General features: G+C 49.7%; 1 pseudogene; it reads left to right on the forward strand.

The window, feature by feature from the left end:
- Window positions 1–13,904: 13,904 nt before the first annotated feature.
- Window positions 13,905–14,023, forward strand: LOC136662959 (5S ribosomal RNA; annotated as a pseudogene).
- The last annotated feature ends 2,605 nt before the right edge of the window (window positions 14,024–16,628 follow it).

The raw sequence follows: 16,628 nt of genomic DNA on the forward strand, positions 1-16,628 counted from the left end.
CTTGTAGACTGGATTGCCAGGCCAGGAGAGGCCTCCAGTGGCTCTGGTGAGTAACGGGGATTCTGGAATGGCTCTGATCTGTAGCCAAACCAGTGTGAGGGAGGGAGGGCCCAGATTGCAGCCCACTGTGCTTGGGCTTGCAACCTACCAGTGGGTCATGGCTCACACTTTGAAAAAATGCTGTACTGGAGGGTCTGAAATAGCAATCCCTGCCCTGACTTCTGTAGTATAAGGCAGCAGGAAATTTGAACCAATGACTCCAGTAATAGGGTTAGGGCAACTTCCTTTCTGTACCACCAAGGAGGTCTACGAGGACCAGGACAGGTTGATGTTGCTGCGCAGCGCCCCATCTCTCAACAGTGGCCTGAATGGAAACCCAAGCTAGTCAACCAAGGAGGAATCCGGTGACCTGAGGAACCAAGAGAGTCTTCCTTGGTCCTATTTATTCACTCCGCTTCAGTTGGCTTTCCCATTTGAGTCTTTTGCCTGACTGAGAAGGTGCCTGGTCTGGCCTTGACTGCAACATTCCAAAACCTGACCTTCAGCTTCTCCTTGACCATGCTACCTGGCCATGGATTTGCTTTTTCTTGTTGCAGGATTTATTGTTGTTTATTCTTGGAACTCAGTTCTCCTGTGCCAGAATCCGATCCCTGGTTCATCTTAGGCCACATCATCTGTCGGTTCTAGAACTGGACCCCTAGCCTCTTTTCCCATACTGGTTGCCCCTGACCACATTGGCCATTTTGCTGTTTGAGAAGTGAATCTGAATTTGAAGTAAGTTCAAGGAGGATCAATAGCTCCGCTCATTCTTCAAGCTGCAGCAGAAGCTAATTTCAACGTGGGATCGTGCTAAAAAATAATAATTTTAAAAAGTTGAGTTTTCAGTTCAGCTGAACAAATGCTGAGGATTGCAAGGCAGAGAGTGCAACCCAAACAACTTGGAATCCCAGGGGGTGCAGGCAGAGAGTCTTCTCTCAGGGTAATGCTGAGATGAAAAGCTCTGCATCTTCAGTGCGCCAAGGAGTCCGATGTGGCAGTGCATATCTAAGCTCCAGTCTCCACACATCACATTGGAAGGGCTAAATAAGGTCAGAGACTGGAAGGGCTGCTAGATCAGCATTTCAAAAGAACGGAACACCCACTGTGAGGCTGTGAGGATGCTCCAGCAAAGGGCCCACCCCTTGAATAAGGGGACAGCTGGCAATTCAACTAAGCAAAGATTTGCAGCACTCATTCACAGCCATGCATTGGGCTACTCTGGGAGCCAGCAAATGACTTTAAAGGGGTTGAAAGATGAGCCTCAACAGCTAAGAAATTGCCCCTCTTTAGATAGCAGGTGCAGCCAAGAGAGGGGAGCCCACCAGCTGCCGGTGTGTCTCTCTGTGTCACAGCGGGATTCGCTTTGTAACCTCCTGGCTGCGACGCTAGACAGCAAACACACTGAAGTCCAATCGTGACATTAACAGGCATGATTCCAATATCACATATTACATATATCATACAGCCCCCCATTGCTCTGATTGCGTAGGGCAAATTTATGGTTGCTAAGCCCCTGAATCTGAGTTATGCCGTTCATAAAGTCCAAGTCGGCATTGCTTAATTAAACCACTCTACTTAAAACAATTGGAAGTTGTGCTGGTGGATGTGCTCATTCGGATCATTCCAGCCAGTGATTTCAAAGCTGTATATTAAGACAGTAATAATTCCCTAGATGGCATTCTATCTACTCTGACTCCTGATCTCTAAAATTGTTCAGAGTCGGTAGTTTCTCTTTTGCTTGCTTAAAGCAAATCCTCAGTGACTTTAAGGGCAGTTAAATTTTGTACAGGACATGGCAGCAACTGTTACTCTGCATATACCTGACCTTGTCTGATCTCAGAAGCTAAGCAGAGTCAGGCCTGGTTAGTACTTGGATGGGAGACTGCCTGGGAATACTGGGTGCTGTAGGCTTATACCAGGGGTCGGCAACCTGCGGTTCTAGAGCCACATGTGGCTCTTTCAGCTGTCTGCTGCGGCTCCTCCGGGTGAAAGTGGCAAAGGGGTTAACAGGAGGCACCTGTGCTGGGAGGGCAGGCTGCTTCCCTCCTCCCCCTGAGCTCACTGCCCTCCTCTCCCTTCACCCCCACCTGCCCCACATTGGTTTCCCTTTTCAATTTTGCCCGCTCTGCAGGCTTAAGCTCCCTGTTTTTCCCTTCCCCAACTCTCCAGCAGGCTCAGCCAATCAGCATCCAGCAGGCTCCTGGCTTTTTCAGTTGGAATGGCTCAGGGCCCTTCACTGGCAGACAGACCAGCCAATCCTGAGCCGCCCTCCTCCTCAGCCATTGCAAGCCCTTGCAGCCCGCCTTTCCCTGAGCAGGTCCCCACTCAGTGCAAGGAGAGGCTTTTCCTCCACAGCAGAGGAGACATCCTGTGTGTCTACTCAGTAGTAAGCCCCATTACAGCAGATGAAGCTTACTCCCAGGAAAGGGTGCCTGGGATGGCAGCCTTGAAGCCTGCTCAAGGCCAAGTGCAAGGACGGGTGAGTGGGAGCCCGTGCAGGTCTGTTCGAGAGTAAGCCCTGCTGTAGTCCCTGGGCTACTCCCAGGAAGGTGTGGAGGGCTGTAGCCTCAGCCCCCTCCTATGTGGGTCTACTCACAAGTAGTCAGTGAGGCTTCCTCCCAGGAAAGTGTGGAGAGGACTGCAACCTGAGAGCGCCAACCAACTTGTCTGCTCAGAAGTCCCGTTGTAGCCAATGGGGCTTACTCCCAGGATAGTGTGGAGAAGGTTGCAGCCTGAGTGAGGGAGGGAGGGCAGGCAGGCAGGCAGGCAGACCAGAAGCTGGCCTGTGGTTCCCCCCCACCTTCCCCCCCAGCTCTGGCTTCTTCTCTTCCCCATCTCTGGAGTCTGTGTCCTTTCTTCCTTCCAGCAGGGTGCCTCTGGAAGGTGGGGGGAGTTCTTTAGTATCCATGTAAGATAAGCAGATGTCATAACCACCATATGTATTGGAAGTCTGGAAGATCTGGTGAGGAGGTAGATGTGGTGTCGGCAGTGGCCCCTTTAAGGGTAAGGCCTGGGCATCCAGCAGAGTGTGCTGCACAGCTGCAGCCACTTGAAGGCAATAGGGCCCTCAGGGATATAAGGAGCACCTGAGGCAGGAAGAGGGGTGTGTGTTGGAGAAGGAGTGCAGGTTGGAAGCAGGAGAGGAGACTGACTGGGCTTATTGACTTGGATACTCTGACTTACTTTGGAATCTGACCTTGGACTGTTTGACTTGGAATCTTGGAATCTGACTTGGCTTATTGACTTTGGACTCTGCCCTGGATACTCTGACTGACTTTGTGACTAACGGACTGCTGGAGACACTGGAGTTTGGTGTGTGGCTGCTGTGCCCAAGACCTGCTGAGGACCAAGGGTCTGTTGTAGTGGTGGGAGGCTGCTGGTAGGAGAGAGAACTTCTTCAGGTTGAACTGGTGAGCTACCCTGGAGGTGGTGTCCAGCAGGAGTGCAGGGCAGAACCAGGGTCATTTGTTGGGAGAAAGAAGGGGAGCTAATTTGCTTAAAGTGGGCATAATTCTCCAGGCAGAGAATGGCCTTGGAATCAGGCAAAAAACCATAGAGGACCAGGTGTCTGAAAACACAGGACAAGAATGTATGACAAAACTAACTAAAAGCTACAAGAGGGGGCTACATTATAAAAATGGGACCTATAAGAGCATAAAGGTAAAAAAAAAACTATATATGCAGTATTATCTTCATTTTAGATGTCAAAAGGGTTTTGTGGCTCCTGAGGTTTTTTTCCCTCCGGAAAACGGGTCCAAATGGCTCTTTGAGTGTTTAAGGTTGCCGTCCCCTGGCTTATACCATAGTCTTTCGAGACTGAAGGTTGCCAACCAAGGGAAAAGCCTTCCCTCACTTCCGTACATTTGGAGCTGTTTCCATGGCCAGGGCCATCTGTGTGCAGAGGAGGGAGTGATGGTGTGGGGGGCTGATCTGATGACACAGGGTAGCCAGCCCCAGGTACCCCCCCAGCTGAGCTACTGCCTCTATGCAGCCTCACTTTCTACGTAGGGAGATCACAGGGAATTCCCGCCTACTTACTTATTCCCATATATGTATATATTCACACGCAGCAACTGTTACCCTGCACATGCCTGATCTTGTCTGATCTCGGAAGCTAAGCAAGGTCAGGCCTGGTTAGTACTTGGATGGGAGACCGCCTGGGAATACTGGGTGCTGTAGGCTTATACCATAGTCTTTCAAGACTGAAGGTTGCCAGCCAAGGGAAAAGCCCAGACCGGTGTTAAGATTTCCATGCATGCAGTCAGGTTTAAATAAACATATTACATCTCGTTCATTTATGTTTTCTTAGCAATGGGCCAGTTTGGATGATGCATCATTTCCCAAACCAGCCCTGTGCATTTTAGCAGCGCAATGCTTCTGCTGCACACACACCTTGGCTCCTCCCCTCCCTTCCTGGTTTGCTTTTCTAATTGTGTGGGCAGGGCATCAGAACCATCCCCAACATGTACCCATAAAGTTTGGTTTAGCAGCTTGTGCTGAGAGGCTGTTGGGATGCCCCACCCAACCATGCAAATAAAAAAATAAATGCGCAACAATGTAAGAACATAAGAACAGCTCCACTGGATCAGGCCATAGGCCCATCTAGTCCAGCTTCCTGTATCTCACAGCGGCCCACCAAATGCCCCAGGGAGCACACCAGATAACAAGAGATCTGATCCTGGTGCCCTCCCTTGCATGTGGCCTTCTGACATAGCCCATTTCTAAAATCAGGAGGTTGCGCATACACCTCATGGCTTGTACCCTGTAATGGATTTTTCCTCCAGAAACTTGTCCAATCCCCTTTTAAAGGCGTCCAGGCCAGATGCCGTCACCACATCCTGTGGCAAGGAGTTCATAAGAACATAAGAACATAAGAACAGCCCCACTGGATCAGGCCATAGGCCCATCTAGTCCAGCTTCCTGTATCTCACAGCGGCCCACCAAATGCCCCAGGGAGCACACCAGATAACAAGAGACCTCATCCTGGTGCTCTCCCCTACATCTGGCATTCTGACTTAACCCATTTCTAAAATCAGGAGGTTGCACATACACATCATGGCTTGTACCCCATAATGGATTTTTCCTCCAGAAACTCGTCCAATTCCCTTTTAAAGGCGTCTAGGCTAGACGCCAGCACCACATCCTGTGGCAAGGAGTTCCACAGACCGACCACGCGCTGAGTAAAGAAATATTTTCTTTTGTCTGTCCTAACCCGCCCAACACTCAATTTTAGTGGATGTCCCCTGGTTCTGGTATTATGTGAGAGTGTAAAGAGCATCTCCCTATCCACTCTGTCCATCCCCTGCATAATTTTGTATGTCTCAATCATGTCCCCCCTCAAGCGTCTCTTTTCTAGGCTGAAGAGGCCCAAACGCCGTAGCCTTTCCTCATAAGGAAGGTGCCCCAGCCCCGTAATCATCTTAGTCGCTCTCTTTTGCACCTTTTCCATTTCCACTATGTCTTTTTTGAGATGTGGCGACCAGAACTGGACACAATACTCCAGGTGTGGCCTTACCATCGATTTGTACAACGGCATTATAATACTAACCGTTTTGTTCTCAATACCCTTCCTAATGATCCCAAGCATAGAATTGGCCTTCTTCACTGCCGCCGCACATTGGGTCGACACTTTCATCGACCTGTCCACCACCACCCCAAGATCTCTCTCCTGATCTGTCACAGACAGCTCAGAACCCATCAGCCTATATCTAAAGTTTTGATTTTTTGCCCCAATGTGCATGACTTTACACTTACTGACATTGAAGCGCATCTGCCATTTTGCTGCCCATTCTGCCAGTCTGGAGAGATCCTTCTGGAGCTCCTCACAATCACTTCTGGTCTTTACCACTCGGAAAAGTTTGGTGTCGTCTGCAAACTTAGCCACTTCACTGCTCAACCCTGTCTCCAGGTCATTTATGAAGAGGTTGAAAAGCACCGGTCCCAGGACAGATCCTTGGGGCACACCGCTTTTCACCTCTCTCCATTGTGAAAATTGCCCATTGACACCCACTCTCTGCTTCCTGGTCTCCAACCAGTTCTCAATCCACGAGAGGACCTGTCCTCTAATTCCCTGACTGTGGAGTTTTTTCAGTAGCCTTTGGTGAGGGACCGTGTCAAACGCCTTCTGAAAGTCCAGATATATAATGTCAACGGGTTCTCCCGCATCCACATGCCTGTTGACCTTTTCAAAGAATTCTATAAGGTTTGTGAGGCAAGACTTACCCTTACAGAAGCCATGCTGACTCTCCCTCAGCAAGGCCTGTTCGTCTATGTGTTTTGAGATCCTATCTTTGATGAGGCATTCCACCATCTTACCCGGTATGGATGTTAGGCTGACCGGCCTATAGTTTCCCGGGTCCCCCCTCTTTCCCTTTTTAAAAATAGGCGTGACATTTGCTATCCTCCAATCTTCTGGTACCGTGGCCGTTTTGAGGGACAAGTTGCATACCTTAGTCAAGAGATCTGCAACTTCATTCTTCAATTCCTTAATAACCCTTGGGTGGATGCCATCAGGGCCCGGTGACTTATTGATCTTTAATCTATCAATGAGGTCTGAAACATCTTCTCTTTTAACCTCTATCTGACTTAACTCCTCGGTTAGGAGGGGCCGTTCGGGCAGCGGTATCTGCCCGAGGTCTTCTGCCGTGAAGACAGATGCAAAGAACTCATTTAATTTCTCTGCCATCTCTAAGTCTCCTTTTATCTCCCCTTTCCCTCCCTCACCATCCAGAGGGCCAACCGCTTCTCTGGCGGGTTTCCTGCTTCTAACATATTTGAAGAAGCTTTTATTATTCCCCTTAATGTTGCTGGCCATGCGTTCCTCATAGTCTCGCTTGGCCTCCCCTATCACCTTCTTACATTTCTTTTGCCACAGTTTATGTTCCTTTTTATTCTCTTCATTAGGGCAAGACTTCCATTTATGGAAGGAAGCTTCCTTGCCCTTCACAGCCTCTCTAACTTGGCTGGTTAGCCATGCGGGCACCCTCCTGGATTTAGTGGAACCCTTCTTTCTTTGCGGTATACACCTCTGCTGGGCCTCTATTACTGTTGTTTTAAGCAGCCTCCATGCACTCTGGAGAGACTGGACTCTTTTTACCCTCCCTTTCAACCTCCTTCTAACCAGCCTCCTCATTTGAGGGAAGTCCGCCCGTCGGAAGTCAAGGGTTTTTGTTAGAGATTTGCCTGGTATTCTTCCCCCAACGTGCACGTCAAAACGGATCGCAGCATGATCACTGTTCCCCAATGGCTCAGTAACGTTTACATCTCTAACCAGGTCCTGCGTACCGCACAAAATTAAATCCAGAGTCACCTGTCCTCTGGTGGGCTCCGTGACTAGCTGATCCAAGCCACAGTCATTTAGCACGTCAAGAAATCCGGTTTCCTTATCGTGACCAGAACACAAATTGACCCAGTCAATATGAGGATAATTGAAGTCCCCCATGATTACAACCCTGTCCCTCCTTGTCACCTCCCTGATCTGTTTCCTCATTTCAAGGTCCCCATCAGATTTCTGGTCTGGAGGACGATAGCACGCCCCCAGTTTTACATCGCTGCACAAGCCTGGTAATTTAACCCACAGAGATTCTACGGTGGAGTCGGACCCACCTTCAATCTCTACTTTGCTGGATTCTATCCCTTCCTTAACATAAAGGGCCACCCCACCTCCAACACGCCCCTGCCTGTCCCTCCTGTAGAGTTTATAGCCCGGGATTGCGGTATCCCACTGATTCTCCGCATTCCACCAGGTTTCCGTTATGCCCACTATGTCAATATTTTCCCTTGTCACCAGACATTCCAGTTCTCCCACCTTTGCTCGTAGACTTCGGGCATTCGCATAAAAGCATTTATACACGGAATGCCCCAGGATGGGCTGCTTATTCGCTCCTTTGTCCCCGCATCCTCTCATTGTGCCAAACCGTCTATCACATCCCATCACCCTACCTTTCCCAATTTCTTCTCCTACCCTGCCTTTGTCTTGTTGTTCTCTAACCTCCCCATCCTCATCCCATAGGGATGAGGAGTCCCGAACCGGATGCCCCTCGGCTCCTGTCGGCCTTCCCCCAGGGATCAGTTTAAAAGCTGCTCTGCCACCTTTTTAATGTTATGCGCCAGCAGTCTGGTTCCATTCTGGTTCAAATGGAGCCCGTCCCTCTTGTACAGGCCCCGCTTGTCCCAAAACGTTCCCCAGTGCCTAACGAATCTAAACCCCTCCTCCCTACACCACCGTCTCATCCACGCATTGAGACCCCTGATCTCCGCCTGCCTAGCTGGCCCTGCGCGTGGAACAGGTAGCACTTCAGAGAACGCTACCTTTGAGGTCCTGGCTTTCAGCTTCCTGCCTAAAAGCCTAAATTTGGCCTCCAGGACCTCCCAGCTACACTTGCCCACATCGTTGGTGCCGACATGCACCACAGCCGCTACCTCTTCCCCAGCACTGTCTACCAGCCTGTCTAGACGAGAAGTGATGTCCGCAACCTTCGCACCAGGCAGGCAAGTCACCATGCGGTCCTCACATCCATCGCAAACCCCCCTCTCTATGTTTCTAATAATCGAATCCCCCACTACAAGAAGCCCCCGACCCCCCTCCCGCCGAGGAGTATCCCGAGTGCGTTCAGATACGGGCCCATCCCCTGGAGAAGGGGTCCCCCCTAGGGGATTGTTTCCCTCCTCTCCAGGATGACGTCCTCCAGTCCCGAGACTTCCCACCCGGGCAGCCGAGGAGCTGCACGCCTGAGGTTGGGACGAAGCCTGATCGTCCCCAGAAGTCTCCCCACGGTCCTCCTCTGGCTGCCTGCACTTCTCCAGGTCGGCCACCAAGGCTTCAAGGGAGCGGACGCGTTCCCTGAGAGCCTGGAGCTCCTTGCATCGAGGACACACCCATGACTTATGCCCCAGAGGCATATAATCATACATGTGGCACTCGATGCAGAACACTGGATAGCCCCCACCCTGCTGCTGGCTGTCTGACTGCATAGCTTTTTGTTGTTGTTGTTGTTGTTGTTGTTTTATTTAGGGGTCCTTTTAAAAACCGTACACTGGATAGCAGCCCTCTTCTCAAGGGAAGAGGAAGGGCAGCGTATGGGGCCCTGGCCTCCTCGCCCTGCTGCTGAACTCGCCCAGATGCTAAACTCTTGTGCCTTACCTGGCACTTAGTTCCCGAGGCACTGGGTTCCCAGAGGCCACATGCGTCTGCAGAGAGCCTCACGCGATGGCCTGCCTAGCTTTATACTCCTGGCTGGCTCCTCCCCCCTCCTTCCTTCCTGATTGAAAGGGGGCTGGCCTTCCCAGGTGAGTTTACAAAAGCTCAGGAAGGCAAATGGCTGCTGATGGGCGTGACCTACTCTGCAGGCTCCTGAATGGACTGCTTGGATTAGCCTAATGGGGCTCTTAATGGGTTGGGAACTGGCCCTTCCTAGGTCCTTTCCCTCCTAGTTCTGTTCTCTTAGGCTGGACTGTTTCTGTAACCTCAAGCTAGTTTTTATTTGGGTTTGTTTAATTATTTATTGCTCTCTAGATCCTGTGTCCCAATTTACTGACCTGTTTAGGTTATGTTCTAACTTAGATTAGGTTTAACCTGGGTTAAGTATAGGTTTAATTTAAACAAGTAGAAAAAACCTGCTTTCCACTTTATCCTCCTCCCTTCCTTCGATTAAGTGCTACCTTAGGTGCAGCTAACTTTCAACTTTGATTTAAATGCCTGACCCTTGGGCTCCTACTCACGAGTAGGACTCTGCTCCTACTCACGAGTAGCCCTCTGTACCTCCCTTAGGTGCTAACTTTCAATTTTGATTTAAGGTTGCTTTAAAGGTAAGGTTAAGGTTAGAAGACAGGGAGTTAGAAAGACAAAGCGTTAGAATGAGTACACTTACCTCCTCCTCCTGCTCCTCCTCCTCTCCTTCTCCAAAACTCAGAGGTCTCCTTGCCTTCTCCTCGCCCAGATGCTAAACTCTTGTGCCTTACCTGGCACTTAGTTCCCGAGGCACTTGGTTCCCAGAGGCCACACGCGTTCCACAGACAGGATGGACAGGATGTCCCAAGAGAAGGGACAGGATGAGCCCACAGCACAAACCAGGGTTGTGCTGGAGTCACCCTCCCAGACAGTCAAGTCCCGAGTCTCTGCCCCAACTTGACTTGCAAGCAAGTCATAACAGGTGGTCTTTGTGACTCGTCCAGTGCTGTTTTTAGAGTCGATGTGACTCAAGTTAGAGTCTTTTCAAAACCCAAGTGAAACCACAAAGCAGATACAGCTCCACAGGAGGAAAAAAAAACAGAGGTGCTGGTGGAAGCTGGGTGCATGTCGAATTTCTCATTCACACTGCCCTTACTTTCCCATCCTGTCTGCGGTTAGTGATGTGCTAAAGTCCATCACTTCAAATGAGCCACAAGTTTGGAAGACTTTCCTCTTCTATTGCAAGAAAGACCTCCTGCGCTATCATTTGAGATGCAGTTGGTGAACAGGTGGAACAGGGCCTCTCTAGCAGTGGCACTCAGCTTGTGGAACTCCCTGCTGCAAAAAGTGAAAATAGCTCCTCTCTTTCTATTGGAGGTCTCAGTCAACACAGCCCTGCTTTTTGGTGGGGCAACCCTTGGATATTGCAATACCTGTTGTGTTTTATTGAATGCTGCTGGTTGGGGTTTTGCCAATACAGTTTGCTGCATTATTGGTTGTTGTGTTGTCAGGGAGGGAATGCAGCTCAGTGCTGAAGTACTGGCTTCGCATGAAGATCATCCCAGGTTCATACCTATTTTTAAGGAACAGCCCTGATGTAGCTTCCGCCCTTGTAACAGTCATGCTATGCTCTTTTTTTTCAGCTGTTCTAGGATATTGAAGTTTCCTGGGTGTGGGGATTCACCCCCCCCCCCAACCGAATCTCTGTCTTAACAAAGCCAGCCAATCAGGCAACTTGAGATGAAGGCTGCTCTTTAGGCTGAAGGTCATTTATTTATTTTATTTACAGTATTTTTATCCTGCCTTTCTCCCTGGAGGGACCCAAAGCAGCTTCCCCCCTCCCCACTCCAGCCAGAACGCAGCCTGGATGCTTGGATTTCATGGCTGGATAAGGGCTTTTTGCTAGCCCCAAGAGATATGTACCTTTGTGCTAAGCAAAGCCAGCCATGAAACCGAGAAACCAGGACAGGGAGAGAGAAAAAGAAGCACCAGTTATCCCTTTCTGAAAACATTAATAGCCCTGGCTGTGTGATTGGCAGACAACTACAGGCTTTCAGAACTCCTGAGAAATAATGGTGCGAATAAGCTCCAAGAGTACACTAGGAAAGGAGATGGAATGCTTTTAGCTCCCTTGGGTAGCTGAATTGCATGATTATATCATGCCTTCTTTGAGCCAACATGGGCTGCAACGGCAAGAGAGCTACTGTTCTTGGGGCCTGTAGCTGCAGAGCTTCTGACAGTAGGGGATCGACAATTCAAAATAAACCTAACATAACACATGAAACAGCAGACAGGGAACAACACAGAAACTTAGTGTTCATGTACATATATTGTACATGTACTGCTCCCATCTTGAAAGAGCTCCTATAAGTGGCTCAGGAGGGGTCAATGGGGACAAGCATTTCCCCAAACTACATGCCTGGTTCTGGAGGGGTCAATGGGAACAAGCATTTCCCCAGACTACTAGCTCACAACATGCCTGGTTCTGGAGGGGTCCATAGGAACAAGCATCTTCCCAGACTACTAGCTCAACTGCTTCTGGGAACCCCAGTAGCAGGTGAGAAAAGGGTTTGCCTTTCTCTCCTGCTTCTGGGCTTCCCAGAAGCAGGAGAGAAAGGCAAACCCTTCTCCCCCCTGCAACTGGGATTCACACCTTTGAATCTGGAAGTACTATGTAGCAACCAGTAGCCAAGGGTGGTGCCACAAGTGGGACATGGTCAAGCAGGTGCTCAGGGCTCATGCTCCCAAAGGAGCCCATGCTTGCCGCACCCCACTGGGCCCCAGCAATGGACTTTACAGCTGCCGCTGCACTTGCTAGCACCTGGTAGGCATCCCCATTGCTTACTGGGCAACAGAGAACAATATTCCTTCCTCCTCTTTCCCAGATGCCATTTTATAGGTTCCAGATGCCCCATCAGTAGATGGAGCATCTGGGAATTTTACAAGAGCACCCAGGAAGGAGGAGGAGGGACTACTGTGGCAGCTGCTCCCCAGCCCCATTGCCTGGTAAGTCAGGGGATACGTATTAGGCAATAGGGGGAGACCAGTGTCTGCAGTGGATGGAACGCTCCTTTGCCCCACTGCTGCAGTGGAAGCATGAAGGGGAATTCTCTTCTATTTCCTGCCCAGTTTCTGAATAGATAGAGAGCAGGTGCCGGACATGTGCACAAATAAAGGAGGGGGCAGAGTCAGGGCCAGCCTTAGGAACTGCGGGCCTACTCACCAGGAGCTACGGGGCCTACCAGAATAAGTGGTAGTGGCAAGGTGCCCGGCTGTAGCATCACCACCAATTGCTTCCAGGATTCCGGGGGGGGGGGGGATTTCAAGCCAATTGAACCAGGGGGTGGGCAGGAGGGAGGGCTGTTCAGCGGTGATGCTCCACTCCACATGCACTTCTCATGAAGCCTCGACATGGAAGATTCACCTGCAGCAGTGGCTGTGGGTGCGCCACTTGATGCCCCAGTGTGGGCTCCCTCCAGCCATAGGGCCCAATTTGGCCACATTGCCCTAAGGCCGGTCCGGAGTACAGAGTTGTGTCTGAGGGTCAAGCCTTGGAAGCTGCAGGGCTCGATGTTTTTTTTTTTGGGGGGGGGGCAATTTCACAGCCAAGGTCTGCAGAATCTTAGAGATATAAATACAATTTATTCTAGACTTTATAGTCTGTATGGTAGAATGGAAAGCAATCAAAACGTGCACTTAAAAAGTATATGCGAGTTAATAGACCAAATGGATCTCTAAGTTCATTTTAATACATAATTTTGTACAAGGCTAGAATAGATGACCCTAGTATGGGGCTCCCTTAGGTGCAGGGTCCATCTGGGAGCAATTGACTTAAAGCTGGCCCTTCTGAGGATGTCACAGATCCTTGCACTGAGCCTGCTAGTGGAAGTTAAACACACGTATACTTCCAGGTATCTAACAGATCCAGTCCCCCAGTTGGTTCTTTAAAAAGTAAATATTGTGTTTTATTCATGCAGCGATAAAGGAAGTGCAGGCTGGGTTTCTATCTAATTGCTCACTAAGAAGGAATGCAACTGGCTAACTTCAAACATATTCGGCTACCTGGATTTTATGGTCCGGCTGCCCTGCAATGATTCCTTGCCGCCCCCCCCCAAGGACCGCCCCCCCTCCCCGATCACTGCAAGATTTCTACTGATGGGCCTGCTGTCCTTTAAAATCCCACACCATAGCACAAATGAGAATACAGTTTCCATAATAATGACCTTCCGCCTCGACGCTAACCTTTTTGTTCTTCTTTTGCAAAAGATTTATTAGACACTTGAGAAGTCTGCCGGCATATCAGATAACTTTAATAGTGTAATTTGTTTTTATGATACTTTTGGTGAATATACAAGGCTGACAACGACGGACTCAGGCATGCATACCAAGGAAAACTGTGTCAGAAGACAATGGCTCCCTTGAGTTTGGCAAGGTGGAGGGCTGGAGGGGGCGAGCAAGAGGGAAAGAGAATGAAGGGAGGACAAAAGCCACAAGTGGCCATTTCTAGTCATGAATGATGGGGGGGGGGGGACCTTGAGTGAATTGCTGAGATCTGCTGTTTGCTATTTTGATATTGTCGTTTTTATTGCGTTTTGTTTTATTCCTGTGTGGGTTTTTTTTTGTTTGTTTCTGATTCACAAGAGTCTAAGCTGCACTGTTGGAAACAGAATGCTGGCCAGATGGATTTTTGGTGAGATTCCATGCAACTGTTACCCTGCACATGCCTGATCTTGTCTGATCTCGGAAGCTAAGCAGGGTCAGGCCTGGTTAGTACTTGGATGGGAGACCGCCTGGGAGTACCGGGTGCTGTAGACTTATACCATAGTCTTTCCATGCCCAATCTCATCTGATCTTGGAAGCTAAGCAGGGTCAGGCCTGGTTAGTACTTGGATGGGAGACCGCCTGGGAATACCAGGTGCTGTAGGCTTATACCATAGTCTTTCGAGACTGAAGGCTGCCAACCAACCAACCATGAAAGTGTCAACCTTAGGCACTTCAGGGCCCATCACTTCCCCTTTTTCCTGGGGGCCCTGCTTCCCCCATGCCCCCCCAAACACTGGGATGAATGCAGCGCGGGGCAGATGACGCCCTACACAAAGCGCGACACCCAGAAGTAGGCGGGGGTGATGTAATGACCTCACTGCCAACTGCTTCCAGGAGATACATCTTCTACCATTCAGACCCGGAGCAGGCAAGGATATTGAAGTTTCCTGGGTGTGGGGATTCACCCCCCCCCCCCACCGAATCTCTGTCTTACAAAGCCAGCCAATCAGGCTTCACACACGGCAGCACTTTGCTCGCTGCACGTTGGCATGGACGATTCCATCCGCTCTGGAGAGAGCTGGTGGTGGCGGCACTTGGTGCAATCAGCCAAATCACCATAAGGCTGGCCCTGTCCAGTGAGTACATACAGCAGGCTGAACCCTGTTACTAATTCAGCTTGGAAAGCTCCATCCATCCACACCCGCTCCACTCTAGTTGATGCCTGACTCACAGTCTTTGGAGTCGGATACCTTTCTCATTTTCCTGAGGGGTCAACTGAAAAAAAAAAAATCACCTGCCCAGCTTGCTGCAGGAAGGGCTGTAAGCCTCGTTCAACTCACACGCGGGCTCTGTTTCCTACGGCGGCCAGAAAGCCCCCTTCTCCATTTGTATTCCGCTCCCCTCACTCAGAAATTTGAACTACTGCATAATGTGTAGCAAAGTAATTTTCTCCCTGGTGAATGATGAGGTAATAAACCAGTGGGATGATCAATACCGACTGATGTAATCTGCCGAAAAGCGACAGCCTCTTCCCAAGAGTGACCCAGAAGGAAAAACTAGCTCTGGACCGGGGACAGAAAGCTGCTGTTCTGTATTCGGAGGAAGCAGGAAGTCTAAGCTGGGTTTGGATCAGTCCCCTGACTGCCCGCTGACTTTACTCCTTCCACTGAACCACTGAAAATCAATGCAAAGCTTTACAGTCTCAGCCTATAGCTTCGCAAGCATGTTCCTGCATCAGTTTGCAGGCTGGCGGAAGTCAGGCAGATGGATCAAAGTGGAACTGTAGCCAAAAATGAGTTGTGAAGTTTGTGATCATGGCTTTCTCTTGGTACTCTAAAAAGAGTTTATATGACCCTTGTGAATTTGTTTCCTTGTTCTGTGTTCTACAAGAGTCTGATTTATGAGAACTGCAAAGAGAGAAACAGCATATTTGCAGCACATGTCACCTAGTGAGACAGTACAACCAACATTATGGAGTATTAAAGCATCCAACCAGTAAAGGAGCCTAGCTTCAGGAAACACCTATATGTCTCCATCACAAGAGAATCCACGTTGAAAAGCAGAGCTGCCTCCTATTTTAAGAAAGCTTGCAGTGCAGTGAACATGCCTACTCAGAAGTAAGTCCAACGGTATTCAAGAGGACTTACTCTCAAGTACATCTGTTTAGGATTTCAGTCTTTGGGCACAATCCTAACCCACTTTCCAGCACTGACCTAAGAGCAATGCAACTCCGAGGTAAGGGAACAAACATTCCCTTAATTTGAGGAGGCCTCTGTGAGTGCCACCAAACCGCAGGATGCAGCATATGTCCCATTGGCACAGCTATGCCAAGTGCTGGAAAGTTGCTTAGGATTGGGGCCTTCGTCAACTAGCTGCGTGAGTTTTTGTTGACTGGTGAATTGGTCGGTTAAATTCCCTCCACTTCTGCTTTGAAAATGGCTGAGTTGATGTGTGTTTGAGCGTGAGAGATGGCGAAATAGAATTTAAATGGCAACGTGGCTCCTGGAGCCCTGAACCATAAGGCTCAGAGGGAAAAGCCCAAGAAAAAAGGATCTTGAGAGAGAGAGAGAGAGAGAGAGAGAGAGAGAGAGAGGTGAGTCCTGGTGGTGAAGGGAATGGCCCCTATCTGTGTGTCATGCTTGAGAGACATGGGAGTGCAGCTACTACCTAAAGCCCTCCTTGGTCTTTGGTTCTGCCTCTTGGCCCTTGCCCTGATTCCTAGAGACTGGGAAGAATTGACTGAAACCCTGATTGCCTAAGACCTGGCAACCCAACAAGCAGTGGGTCTTAACTTTTTGGGGTCATGGACCCCTTTGAGTTTCTGATGAAAGCTATGGAACCCTTCCTCAGAAAAATGCACACACCTGGTTTGTGGATCTCTTACTATAAAGGGGACCTTTCGGGGAGGATCCCCCATCCAAGGGATGGAACAGGGCTGGAACAACAAAATTGGCTTGGTACTTTCAGATCAGACTTTGCCTTCCTTTTCATCTCTGCTGAAGCTCGTGTCCCCATTCTCTGGTGCACATTCCCTTTGTTTTTATGGCCCCTGGCAGCTGTTGCTTCTCATCCATAGCTCCCACTTCTTATTTCAGCTGCCTTCCTGAAGCTAGAGCCTTCCTTCTGCCATCTTCTCTTAGACAAAAAAGCCAACTGG

The sequence above is a fragment of the Tiliqua scincoides genome, chromosome 11, assembly GCF_035046505.1.
Source record: "Tiliqua scincoides isolate rTilSci1 chromosome 11, rTilSci1.hap2, whole genome shotgun sequence".
Lineage (NCBI taxonomy): Eukaryota > Metazoa > Chordata > Lepidosauria > Squamata > Scincidae > Tiliqua > Tiliqua scincoides.